The 13,216-nt window shown below is 41.6% G+C and overlaps 3 non-coding genes and 1 pseudogene across 3 annotated transcripts; all 4 read right to left on the bottom strand.

Annotated features, from left to right (window-relative positions):
- Positions 1 to 3,803: 3,803 nt before the first annotated feature.
- LOC130120217 (small nucleolar RNA U3) lies at positions 3,804 to 4,015 on the bottom strand. The gene has a single exon (XR_008810932.1). It is a non-coding gene; the product is annotated as a small nucleolar RNA U3 (small nucleolar RNA).
- A 2,344-nt stretch (positions 4,016 to 6,359) lies between these two features.
- On the bottom strand, positions 6,360 to 6,535 carry LOC130120213 (small nucleolar RNA U3; annotated as a pseudogene).
- Positions 6,536 to 7,556: 1,021 nt separating this feature from the next.
- Positions 7,557 to 7,772, bottom strand: LOC130120216 (small nucleolar RNA U3). Its single transcript, XR_008810931.1, has one exon. It is a non-coding gene; the product is annotated as a small nucleolar RNA U3 (small nucleolar RNA).
- A 2,692-nt stretch (positions 7,773 to 10,464) lies between these two features.
- LOC130120177 (small nucleolar RNA U3) lies at positions 10,465 to 10,682 on the bottom strand. The gene has a single exon (XR_008810899.1). It is a non-coding gene; the product is annotated as a small nucleolar RNA U3 (small nucleolar RNA).
- Between the last annotated feature and the right edge of the window lie 2,534 nt (positions 10,683 to 13,216).

Here is a 13,216-nt window from a genome sequence, read left to right as displayed (position 1 = left end):
GGACAGTGCTTTCTACATGTTTCGCTTGAGGTAGGATTTGGGTTAGGTTAAGGGTTTTATCTGCTCAGCCACACAATCCCAAAGAAAATACCACACCAACAGAGACAAACTCTTCATAGTAGCCAAACTAACCACAGCAAAGTCATGTCTGATGGAAAGTACCGAGCTTCTCGGAGTGATAGTTCCGGATGAAATTAACAGACGACTCTTTCTACATGTTTCACGTAAGAGTAAGGGTTTTATCTGCTCAGCCAGATAATCCCAAAGAAATACCACAGCAACAGACAGTCTTGCTGGTAGCCAAGTCAACCATGGCAATGGCATTTCTGATGGAGAGTAGCAAGCTTCTCGCAGCAATAGTTTTGGGTAAAATAAACGGATGGCTCTTTCTACATGTTTCGCTTAGCGTTTTATCAGCTCAGGCAGTCAATCACACAGAGAACACCACAGCAACAGAGACTAACTCTTCGTAGTAGCCAAGCTAACTACGGCAATGGCATTCCTGATGGAACGTACCAAGTTTCTTGCAGTGAAAGTTTTGGATACAATTAATGAAAGGCTATTCTACATATTTCACTTATAGTAAGGGTTTTATCTATTCAGTCGGACAATCCCGCAGAAACACAATAGAAACAGAGACTAACTCTTCATGGTAGCGAAGCAAACCAAGGCAATGTCATTACTGAGGGAAGGTACCAAGATTCTCGGAGTGAAAGTTTTGGATAAAATTACTGGACAGTTCTTTCCACATATTTCGCTTAGTGTAAGGGTTATATCAGCTTAGGCAGACAATTACACAGAGAACACCACAGCAACAGAGACTAACTCTTCGTAGTTGCCAAGCTCAACACAGCAATGGCATTACTGATGGAAAGTACCAAGCTTCTCAGAGTCTAAGTTTTGGATAAAATTAATGAACGCCTCTTTCTACATGTTTCGCTTAGCGTAAGGGTTTCATCAGCTCAGGCAGTCAATCGCACAGAGAATACCATAGCAACAGACACCAACTCTTCGCAGTAGCCAAGCTAACCATAGGAATGGCATTTCGGATGGAAAGTACCAAGCTTCTCGGAGTGAAAGTTTTGGATAACGTCAATGGACAGCTCTTTGTACATGTTTCGCTTAGCATTCGTGTTTTATCAGCTCAGGCAGTCAATCGCACAGAGAACACCACAGCAACAGAGACTAAATCTTCGTAGTAGCCAGGCTTACTACGGAAATGGCATTCCTGATGGGAAGTACCAAGCTTCTCGAAGTGAAAGTTTTGGATAACATTATTGGACGGCTCTTTCTTCATGTTTCACTTATGGTAAGGGTTTTATCTGTTCAGTCGGACAATCGCGCAGAAATACAACAGCAACAGAGACTAACTCTTTGTGGTAGCCAAGCAATCCAGGACAATGGCATTACTGAAGAAAAGTACCAAGATTCTCGGAGTGAAAGCTTTGGATAAAATTACTGGACAGCTCTTTCTACATGTGTCGCATAGTATAAGGGTTTTTATCAGCTCAGGCAGACAATCGCACAGAGAACACCACAGCAACAGAGACTAACTCTTCGTAGTAGCCAAGCTAACTACAGCAATGGCATTCCTGATGGAAAGTACCAAGCTTCTCGGAGTGAAAGTTTTGTATAACATTAATGGACGGCTCTTTCTACATGTTTCACTTACGGTAAGGGTTTTATCTGTTCAGGCGGACAAACCCACAGAAATACAACAACAACAACAGAGACTAACTCTCTTCGTGGTAGCCAAGCTAACCACAGCAATGGCATTTCTGATGGAAAGTACCAAGCTTTTTGGAGGGAAAGATTTGGGTAAAATTAATGCCCGGCGTTTTTACATATTTCGCTTAGTGTAAGCGTTTTATCCATTTAGGCGGACAATCCCTCAGAAATACAACAGCAACAGAGACCAACTCTTCGTGGTAGCCAAGCTAACCACGGCAATGGAATTTCTGAAGCAAAGAACCGAGCTTCTTGGGCTGAATGTTTTGCATAAAATTAACGGACGGCTCTTCCTACATGTTTTGGTTGGGTTAGGTCAAGTATGTTACCTGTGTAAGCAGACAATCGCAGAAATACAACAGCAACAGAGACTAACTCTTCATTGTAGCCAAGCTAACTACGAAAATGGAATTTCTGATGGAAAGTACCAAGCTACTCGTAGTAAAAGTTTTGGATAAAATTACTGGACGGCTTTTTCTATATATTTCGCTTAGTTGTAAGGGCATTATCTGCTCAGGCAGACAATCGCACAGAGAATACCACAGCAACAGAGACCAACTCTTTGCAGTAGCGAAGCTAACCACCGCAATGGCATTTCTTAAGGAAAGAACCGACCTTCGACTGAAAATTTTGGATGAAATAAACGGAGTGCTTTCTATATGTTTCGCTTAGAGTAATGGGTTTATCTGTTTAGGCGGACAATCCCTCAGAAATAGAACAGCGACAGAGACTTAACTCTTCGTGGTAGCCAAGGTAACCATGGCAATGGCATTTTTGAAGGAAAAACCGAGCATCTTGGAGTGAGAGTTTTGGACAAAATTAACGGATGGCTCTTAGATGTTTTGGTTGGGTTAGGGCAAGTGTGTTACCTGTTTAAGCAGATAATCGCACAGAGAATACCATAGCAACAGAGACTAACTCTTCATTGTAGCCAAGCTAACCACAGCAATGGCATTTATGATGGAAATTAGAGGTACTCGTAGTAAAAATTTTGAATAAAATTACTGAACGGCTCTCTCAACATATTTCAGTTAGTATAAGGGTTTTATCAGCTCAGGCAGTCAATCACACAGAGAACACCACAGCAACAGAGACTAACTCTTTGTCGTACCCAAGCTAACTACGGCAATGGCATTCCTGATGGAAAGTACCAAGCTTCTCGGAGTGACAGTTTTGGATAACATTAATGGACGGCTCTTTCTAAATGTTTCACTTATGGTAAGGGTTTTATCTGTTCAGGCAGACAATCCCGCAGAAATACAACAGCAATAGAGACTGTCTGCCTAAGCAGATAAAACCCTTATACTAAACCTATCCCAACCCTTACAAAAACATGTAGAAAGAGCCAGCCGCTAATTATATCTGAACCAAACGCTCCGAAACACTCAGAATATTCCACCAGAAATACCATTGCCGTGGTTAGCTTGGCTCCTGCTAAGAATTAATCCCACAAATAATACCATAGCAACAGAGACTGTCTTGGAGGTTGCCAAGCCAACAATAGCATTTCTGATGGAAAGTACAGAGCTTCTCGGTATGCAAGATTTGGATAAAACTAACAGACGGCTCTTTCAACACGTTTGAGTTGGGTTTGTATTAGGGTAAAGGTTTTATCTGCTCAGGCAGCAAATCCCACAGAAAACCCCTCAGCAACAGAGACCAACTCTTGGCAGTAGCCAAGCTAACCACAGCAACAGCATTTCAGATTGAAAATACTAGGTTAACTTTATGGTTAGGATTGAATGCCAGAGCCAACACATGTCAACTGAGCACCTCTGCCAATGCCCAAGTGCTGGATTAGAAATACACCCAGGATTAGGGATATGGATAGATTGGTTAAGTCTAGGAGCAAATTGGGTGTTTATTCGTTATAACTGATCTCCCTTTGTCTTATATCTTGATTACTTTATCCCGTTTTAAACTTGAAAAGTTGTTGGTGGGGTTTGAAACAATGCAAGTGTTTTTTGTTTGTTTTTTTTTTTAATTGAACTTTTCTGCAATTGCAATTTAATGTTTTAAGAGTTAAGACTAAGGTTTAGATCAAATTGATGATTTTCTGCACTTTTTTCCGTTTTACCATTCAGAACATGCCCCTTCTCTTGATGCTCCCATGAAAGGAACATTGAACATCATCTAAAGCATAGAGCTTGTGACTAAACCACGTCTCTGTACCCGCTTAGCGCTCAGGAAGAAGTACCCCAGCTCATCGTCGTGGGTGGCAGGACTCACTTTAGAAAAACATTTCTCACGATAAAACTAAAGAACCTATCCCTGATAATAGGATTAGGTTTGGCTAAACGTAACGCATGGCTCTATATCTTTGGGTTAGGGTAAGGGTTTCATCTGCTCTGGCACACAATCCTACAGAGAATACCACAGGAAGACACCAACTCGTCGCAGTAGCCAAGCTAACCATGGCAATGGCATTTCTGATGGAAAGTACTGAGCTTTTCAGAGTAAAAGATTTGCATAAAATGAACAAAGAGAGCTTTCTACATGTTTCACTTGAGATAAGGTTTGGGTTAGGGCTTATCTGCTCAGTCAGACAATCCCACAAAAAAATACGACAACAGAGAATAACTCTTAGCAGTAGCCAAGCTATCCATGACAGTCATTTCTGATGGAAATACTGAGATTTTCCAACTGAAAGGTTTGGATAAAATTAACAGATTGCCCTTTCTACATCTTTCGTTTAGGGATGAGTTAGGCTAAGAGTATTGTCTGCTCAGGCAAACAATACAACAGACAATACCACATCAACAGCGACTACCTCTTCGCAGTAACATTTCTGAACATGGAGTGATAGTTTCAGATAAAATTAATGGATTGCTCTTTCTAGATGTTTCGGTTGGGATAGGGTTAGGGTTTCACCTGCTAAAGCAGAAAATCTTACAGAGAATACCACTGCAACAGAGAATAACTTCGATAGACAAGCTAACCACGGTAATGGTATTTCAGATGGAATGTACCAAGCTGCTCAGAATAAAATCTTGTAATAAAATTAATGGACGGCTCCTTCTACATGTTTCGCTTAGGGTAAGTGTTTTATCAGCTCAGGTAGACAATCAAACAGAGAACACCACAGCAACAGAGTCTAACTCTTCATAGTAGCCAAACTAACCACAACAATGTCATTTCTGATGTAAAGTACCGAGCTTCTCGGAGTGATAGTTCCGGATGAAATTAACAGATGACTCTTTCTACATGTTTCACTTAAGAGAAAGGGTTTTATCTGCTCAGCCGGATAATCCCATAGAAGTACCACAGTACCAGACAGTGTTCGTGGTAGCCAAGCCAACCACGGCAATGGCATTTCTGACGGAGAGCAGTGAGCTTGTCGCTGCGATAGTTTTGGGTAAAATAAACGGATGGTTCTTTCTACATACATGTTTGGGTTGGGTTAGGGTCAGTGTTTTACCTGCTCAGGCAGACAATCCCACAGCGACAGAGACTACCACTTCGCGGTAGCCAAGCTAAACACAGAAATGACAATTTTGAAATAAAGTACCGAATTCTCGTAGTCAATTTTGGATCAAATTAACTGATGACTTTCTTCATGTTTTGGTTGACGTAGGGTTTGGGATTGGTTAAGGGTTTTATCTACTCAGGCAAACAATCTCAGAGCAACAGAGACTAACTCTTCGCAGTAGCCAGGCTAACCACGGCAATCGGATTTCTGATGGAAAGTACCAAGCTTCTCGGAGTGAAAGTCTTGGATAAAATTAACGGACGGCTCCTTCCATGTTTCGCTTAGTTTAAGGGTTTTATCAGCTCAGGCAGACAATCGCACAGAGAATACCACAGCAACAGAGACCAAATCTTCGCAGTAGCCAAACTAACCACAGCAATGGCATTTCTGATGGAAAGTACCAAGCTTCTCGGAGTGAAAGTTTTGGATAAAATTAATGGAAGGCTCTTTCTACATGTTTCACTTATGGTAAGAGTTTTATCAGCTCAGGCAGACAATCGCACAGAGAATACCACAGCAATAGAGACCAACTCGTCGCAGTAGCCAAGCTAACCACGCCAATTGCATTCCTGAAGGAAAGAACCAAGCTTCTCGTAGTAAAAGTTTTGGAAATAAATCAACGGATGGTCCTTGCTACATGTTTCGGTTGACATAGTGTTTGAGTTTAGTGTCAAGTGTTTCTGCTCAGGCGGACAGTGCCCAAGCACTGGCTCAGCGATACCCCAATATGAGAGTTATGGAGAGATTGATGGGTTCAATTTGGATATTTTTTTCTTCTTTACAACTGATCTGCCACTGTCCTGTATTTTGATTAGTTTATCCCGTGTTAAACTTGAAAAATTGCTGGTGAGGTTTGGAGCATTATAAACCTTTTTTTTTTAAAATTGAAGTTCTCTGCTATGGCAGTTTGTTATTAGAGTTATGTTTCAATAAAATAGATAGATTTCTCCATTTTACCAATCAGAGGATGCATCTTGCCTCAAAAGCACACAGCTTGAGATTATCCACCGTTTATCCTGATTTAAACTTGAAAAGTTCTTGATGGGGTTTGGAGCATAAGTGATTTTTTTTTTAATTGAAATTCACTGCTATTGCAGGTTAATGTTTTTAGAGTTAGGTTTAAAATAAAAGTAATTGATGGCTTTCTCAATTTTTTTCTTTTACCACTCAGAGCACACTCTGCCTCAAAAGCACAGAGCTTGTAATCAAATCACTTCGCTGTACCTGCTTCATGCTCAGGAAGAAGCACCGCAGCGCATCATCGTGGGTGGCGGACTCACACTTAGAAACATTTTTCAAGCCAAGAACGACAGAAATGACCGCTGAAAGTGTAGTCTTCTGAATCTTTTGGTTAGGATTAGGTTTGCATAATTTGATGGAAATTGCATTTCTGATGGAAAGTACCGAGCTTCTCGAAATGAAAGTTTTGGATAAAATTAATGGAGGTCTCTTTCTACATCTTTTGGCCAGGGTTGGCGTAGGGTTACAATGAGGGTTTTTCCTACTCAAAAGTAGTTCCACAGAGAATACCACAGCAGCAGACACTGTCTGCCTGAGCAGATAAAACTCTTACACTAAACCTATCCCAACCCTTACAGAAAGATGTAGAAAGAGCCATCCATTAATTATATCCAAACCTTAAGCTCCGTGACATTATTTTCCATCAAATACCATTGCCGTGGTTAGCTTGACTTCTGCTAAGAATTAATCCCACAAAGAATACCATAGCAACAGAGACTGTCTTGGCGGTGCCAAGCTAACCATTGCAATGGCATTTCTGATGGAAAGTACAGAGCTTCTCGGTGTGAAAGGTTTGGATAAAAATCAACATACGGCTCTTTCAACACGTAAGGGTAGGGTTTGTGTTAAGGTAAAGGTTTTACCTGCTCAGGCAGAAAATCCCACAGCAACAGAGATTAACTCTTCATGTTAGCCACGCCAACCATGGCAATGGCATTTTTGATGGGAAATACTAGGCTTCTCCGAGTGAAAGGTAAGGGTTAGAGAATTGAATGCCAGAGCCAACACATGTCAACCAGGCGCCTCAACAATGCCCAAATACTGGCTTACAGATACCCCCAGGTTTAGGGTTACGAATTTGGAGAGAGTTTGATCGATTGAGTATAGGATCTATTTGGAGGTCGTTTATTCTTTACACTTGATCCCCCATTGTCTTCCCTCTTGATTAGTTTATCCCGTTTTAAACTTGAAAAGTTGTTGGTGGGGTTTGCAGCAATACAAGTGGATTTCTTTTATTGAATTGCACTTCTACAATTGTCATGTTTTTAGGGTTAGGACTAAGTTTTAGGGGTAGGTTTAGATAAAATTGATGAATTTCTACATTTTGCCCCTCCTTTTTACCACACCGAACAGGCTCCTTCCTCTTGATAACTCCTTAAAAGCAACACTGAACGGTCACCAAAAGCCCAGAGTGAGTGATTAAACCACTGCTCTGTACCTGCTTCGCGGTCAGGGAGAAGAACCCCAGGCTCATCATGGTGAGTGGCGAGACTCGCACTTTAGAAAAACATTTCTCAAGATAAAAACTAAAGAAATTATCCCCGAAATTACTGTTGGGTTTTGATAAACTCAATGGATGGCTCTATACCTTTCGGTTACGGTTGGGGTAAGAGTTTTATATGCTCTGGCAGACAATCCTACAGACAATACCACAGCAATAGAGACCAACTCGTCGCAGTAGCCAAGCTAACCACGACAATGGTATTTCTGATGGAAAGTAGAGAGCTTCTCAGAGTAAAAGTTTCGCATAAAATTAACGGACAGCGCTTTCTACATGTTTGCTTGAGGTAGGATTTGGGTTAGGTTAAGGGTTTTATCTGCTCAGCCACAAAAACCCAAAGAAAATACCACACCAACAGAGACTAACTCTTCAGAGTAGCCTAACTAACCACAGCAAAGTCATTTCTGATGGAAAGTACCGAGCTTCTCGGAGTGATAGTTCCGGATGAAATTAACAGACGACTCTTTCTACATGTTTCACGTAAGAGTAAGGATTTTATCTGCTCAGCGAGATAATCCCAAAGAAATACCACAGCAACAGACAGTCTTGGTGGTAGCCAAGCCAACCATGGCAATGGCATTTCTGATGGAGAGTAGCAAGCTTCTCGCAGCGATAGTTTTGGGTAAAATAAACGGATGGCTCTTTCTACGTTTCGGTTGGTTTAGGGTAATTGTTTTACCTGCTCAGGCAGACAATCCCACACAGAATATCAAAGCAACAGAGACTAACACTTCACGGTAGCCAAGCTAAACACAGCAAGGAAAATTCAGAAATTAAGTACCGACTTATTCGTACTCGAAATTTTAGATCAAACTAACTGACTTTCTTCATGTTTTGGTTGAGGGTTTTATCAGCTCATGAAAACTATCTCACAGCAACAGAGACTAACCCTTCGCAGTAGCAAAGCTCGCCACGGCAATGGCATTTCTGATGGAAAGTACCCAGCTTCTCGGAGTGACAGTTTTGGATCTTACTGACGCAAGCTCTTTCTACAACGTTTCGTTTTAGTTAGCATAAGTGTTTTACCTGCTCAGGCAGACAATCCCACAGCAACAGAGACTAACTTCATCGTAACCAAGCTAAATACAGCAATGGCACTGCTCTTCTCAAGTACCGACTTTCTGATTGACAGTTTCGGAAAAAAATGTCACGGAGGCTGTTTCTACATGTTTCACTTAGCGTAAGGGTTTTATCAACTCAGGCAGACAATCGCACAGAGAATACCACAGCAACAGAGACTAACTCTTCGTAGTAGCCAAGCTAACTACAGCAAATGGCATTACTGATGGAAATTACCAAGCTTCTCGGAGTGAAAGTTTTGGATAACATTAATGGACGGCTCTTTCTAAATGTTTCATTTATAGTAAGGATTTTATCTGTTCAGGCGGACAATCCCGCAGATATTACAATAGCAACAGAGACCAACTCTTCGTGGTAGCCAAGCTAACCACGGCAATGGCATTTCTGATGGAAAGTACCAAACCTCTCAGAGTATACGTTTTAGATAAAATTAATGGACGGCTCTTTCTACATTTTTCGCTTAGTTGTAAGGGTTTTATCAGCCAAACAATCACACAGAGAATACCAGAGCAACAAAGTCAAACTCTTCGCAGTAGCCATGGAGTAATAGTTTTGGATGAAATTAATGGACGACTCCGTCTACATATTTCGCTTAATTGTAAGGGTTTTATCAGCTCAGGCAGTCAATTGCACAGAACATACCACAGCAACAGAGAAAAACTCTTTGTAGTAGCCAAGCTAACTACGGCAATGGCATTCCTGATGGAAAGTACCAAGCTTCTCGGAGTGAAAGTTTTGGTTAACATTAATGGACGCGTCTTTCTACATGTTTCACTTATGGTAAGGGTTTTATCTGTTCAGGCGGACAATCCCGCAGAAATACAACAGCAACAGAGTGTCTGCCTAAGCAGATAAAACCCTTATACTAAACCTATCCCAACCCTTACAAAAACATGTAGAAAGAGCCAGCCGCCAATTATATCCGAACCACAAGCTCCGAAACACTCCGTATCTTCCACCAGAAATACCATTGCCGTGGTTAGCTTGGCTCCTGCTAAGAATTAATCCCACAAATAATACCATAGCAACAGAGACCGTCTTGGCGGTTGCCAAACTAATCACTGCAGTGGCATTTCTGATGCGAAGTACAGAGCTTCTCGGTATGCAAAATTTGGATACAATTAACAGACGGCTCTTTCAACACGTTTGGGTTGGGGTTTGTATTAGGGTAGAGGTTCTACCTGCTCAGGCAGCAAATCCCACAGAAAACCCCACAGCAAGAGACCAACTCTTCGCGGTAGCCAAGCTAACCACGGCTCCGGCATTTCACACTGAACATACTAGGTTAACTTTATGGTTAGGATTGAATGCCAGAGCCAACACATGTCAACTGAGCACCTCCGCCAATGCCCAAGTGCTGGATTAGAAATACCCCCAGGATTCGGGTTAGGGATATGGATAGAGTTTGATTGGTTAAGTCTGGGGGCAATTTGGGTGTTTATTCATTACAACTGATCTCCCAGTCTTATATCTTGATTACTTTATCCCGTTTTAAACTTGAAAGGTTGTTGGTGGGGTTTGGAACAATACAAGTGTTTGTCGTTTGTTTGTTTTGTTTTTTTTTCAAATTGAACTTTTCTGCAATTACAATTTAATGTTTTAAGAGTTAAGAGTAAGGTTTAGGGTTAGATCAAATTGATGAATTTCTGCACTTTTTTTCCTTTTTACCACTCAGAACATGCCCCTTCTCTTGATGCTCCCATAAAAGGAACATTGAACGTCATCTAAAGCACAGAGCTTGTGATTAAACAACTTCTCTGTACCCGCTTAGCGCTCAGGAAGAAGCACCCCAGCTCATCATGGTGGGTGGCGGGACTCGCACTTTAGAAAAACATTTCTCAAGATAAAAACTAAAGAAATTATCCCCGAACTTAGTATTAGATTTTGATAAACTCAATGGATGGCTCCATATCTTTCGGTTACCGTTGGGGTAAGAGTTTTATCTGCTCTGGCAGACAATACCACAGCAATAGAGACCAACTCGTCGCAGTAGCCAAGCCAACCACAGCAATGGTATTTCTGATGGAAAGTAGAGAGCTTCTCAGAGTAAAAGCTTTGCATAAAATTAACGGACAGTGCTTTCTACATATTTCGCTTGAGGTAGGATTTGGGTTAGGTTAAGGGTTTTATCTGCTCAGCCACACAATCCCAAAGAAAATACCACACCAACAGAGACAAACTCTTCATAGTAGCCAAACCACAGCAAAGTCATGTCTGATGGAAAGTACCGAGCTTCTCGGAGTGATAGTTCCGGATGAAATTAACAGACGACTCTTTCTACATGTTTCACGTAAGAGTAAGGGTTTTATCTGCTCAGCCAGATAACCCCAAAAAATACCACAGCAACAGACAGTCTTGGTGGTAGCCAATGGCGTTTCTGATGGAGAGTAGCAAGCTTCTCACAGCGATAGCTTTGGTTAAAATAAACGGATGGCTCTTTCTACATGTTTCAGTTGGTTTAGTGTAAGTGCTTTACCTGCTCAGGCAGACAATCCCACACAAAATAGCACAGAAACAGAGACTAACACTTCACGGTAGCCAAGCTAAACACAGCAAGGAAAATTCAGAAATTAAGTACCGACTTATTCGTACTCGAAATTTTAGATCAAACTAACTGACTTTCTTCATGTTTTGGTTGAGGGTTTTATCAGCTCAGGAAAACTCACAGCAACAGAGACTAACCCTTCGTAGTAGCAAAGCTCGCCACGGCAATGGCATTTCTGATGGAAAGTACCCAGCTTCTCGGAGTGACAGTTTTGGATCTTACTGACGTAAGCTCTTTCTACAACGTTTCGTTTTAGTTAGCATAAGTGTTTTACCCGCTCAGGCAGACAATCCCACAGCAACAGAGACTAACTTCATCGTAACCAAGCTAAATACAGCAATGGCACTGCTCTTCTCAAGTACCGACTTTTTGAGTGACAGTTTCGGAAAAAAAATGTCACGGAGGCTGTTTCTACATGTTTCACTTAGCGTAAGGGTTTTATCAGCTCAGGCAAACAATCGCACAGAGAATACCACAGCAACAGAGACTAACTCTTCGTAGTAGCCAAGCTAACTACAGCAAATGGCATTACTGATGGAAATTACCAAGCTTCTCGGAGTGAAAGTTTTGGATAACATTAATGGACGGCTCTTTCTAAATGTTTCATTTATAGTAAGGATTTTATCTGTTCAGGCGGACAATCCCGCAGATATTACAACAGCAACAGAGACCAACTCTTCGTGGTAGCCAAGCTAACCACGGCAATGGCATTTCTGATGGAAAGTACCAAACCTCTCAGAGTATACGTTTTAGATAAAATTAATGGACGGCTCTTTCTACATTTTTCGCTTAGTTGTAAGGGTTTTATCAGCCAAACAATCACACAGAGAATACCAGAGCAACAAAGTCAAACTCTTCGCAGTAGCCATGGAGTAATAGTTTTGGATGAAATTAATGGACGACTCCGTCTACATATTTCGCTTAATTGTAAGGGTTTTATCAGCTCAGGCAGTCAATTGCACAGAACATACCACAGCAACAGAGAAAAACTCTTTGTAGTAGCCAAGCTAACTACGGCAATGGCATTCCTGATGGAAAGTACCAAGCTTCTCGGAGTGAAAGTTTTGGTTAACATTAATGGACGCGATTTCTACATGTTTCACTTATGGTAAGGGTTTTATCTGTTCAGGCGGACAATCCCGCAGAAATACAACAGCAACAGAGACTGTCTGCCTAAGCAGATAAAACCCTTATACTAAACCTATCCCAACCCTTACAAAAACATGTAGAAAGAGCCAGCCGCCAATTATATCCGAACCACAAGCTCCGAAACACTCCGTATCTTCCACCAGAAATACCATTGCCGTGGTTAGCTTGGCTCCTGCTAAGAATTAATCCCACAAATAATACCATAGCAACAGAGACTGTCTTGGCGGTTGCCAAACTAATCACTGCAGTGGCATTTCTGATGCGAAGTACAGAGCTTCTCGGAATGCAAAATTTGGATAAAATTAACAGACGGCTCTTTCAACACGTTTGGGTTGGGGTTTGTATTAGGGTAGAGGTTCTACCTGCTCAGGCAGCAAATCCCACAGAAAACCCCACAGCAAGAGACCAACTCTTCGCGGTAGCCAAACTAACCACGGCTCCGGCATTTCACACTGAACATACTAGGTTAACTTTATGGTTAGGGTTGAATGCCAGAGCCAACACATGTCAACTGAGCACCTCCGCCAATGCCCAAGTGCTGGATTAGAAATACCCCCAGGATTCGGGTTAGGGATATGGATAGAGTTTGATTGGTTAAGTCTGGGGGCAATTTGGGTGTTTATTCATTACAACTGATCTCCCAGTCTTATATCTTGATTACTTTATCCCGTTTTAAACTTGAAAGGTTGTTGGTGGGGTTTGGAACAATACAAGTGTTTGTCGT

This window comes from Lampris incognitus, chromosome 10, assembly GCF_029633865.1.
Source record: "Lampris incognitus isolate fLamInc1 chromosome 10, fLamInc1.hap2, whole genome shotgun sequence".
Classification (NCBI taxonomy): domain Eukaryota; kingdom Metazoa; phylum Chordata; class Actinopteri; order Lampriformes; family Lampridae; genus Lampris; species Lampris incognitus.
Note: the sequence above shows the minus strand (reverse complement) of the source record. Positions and strands in the feature narration are given on the sequence as shown.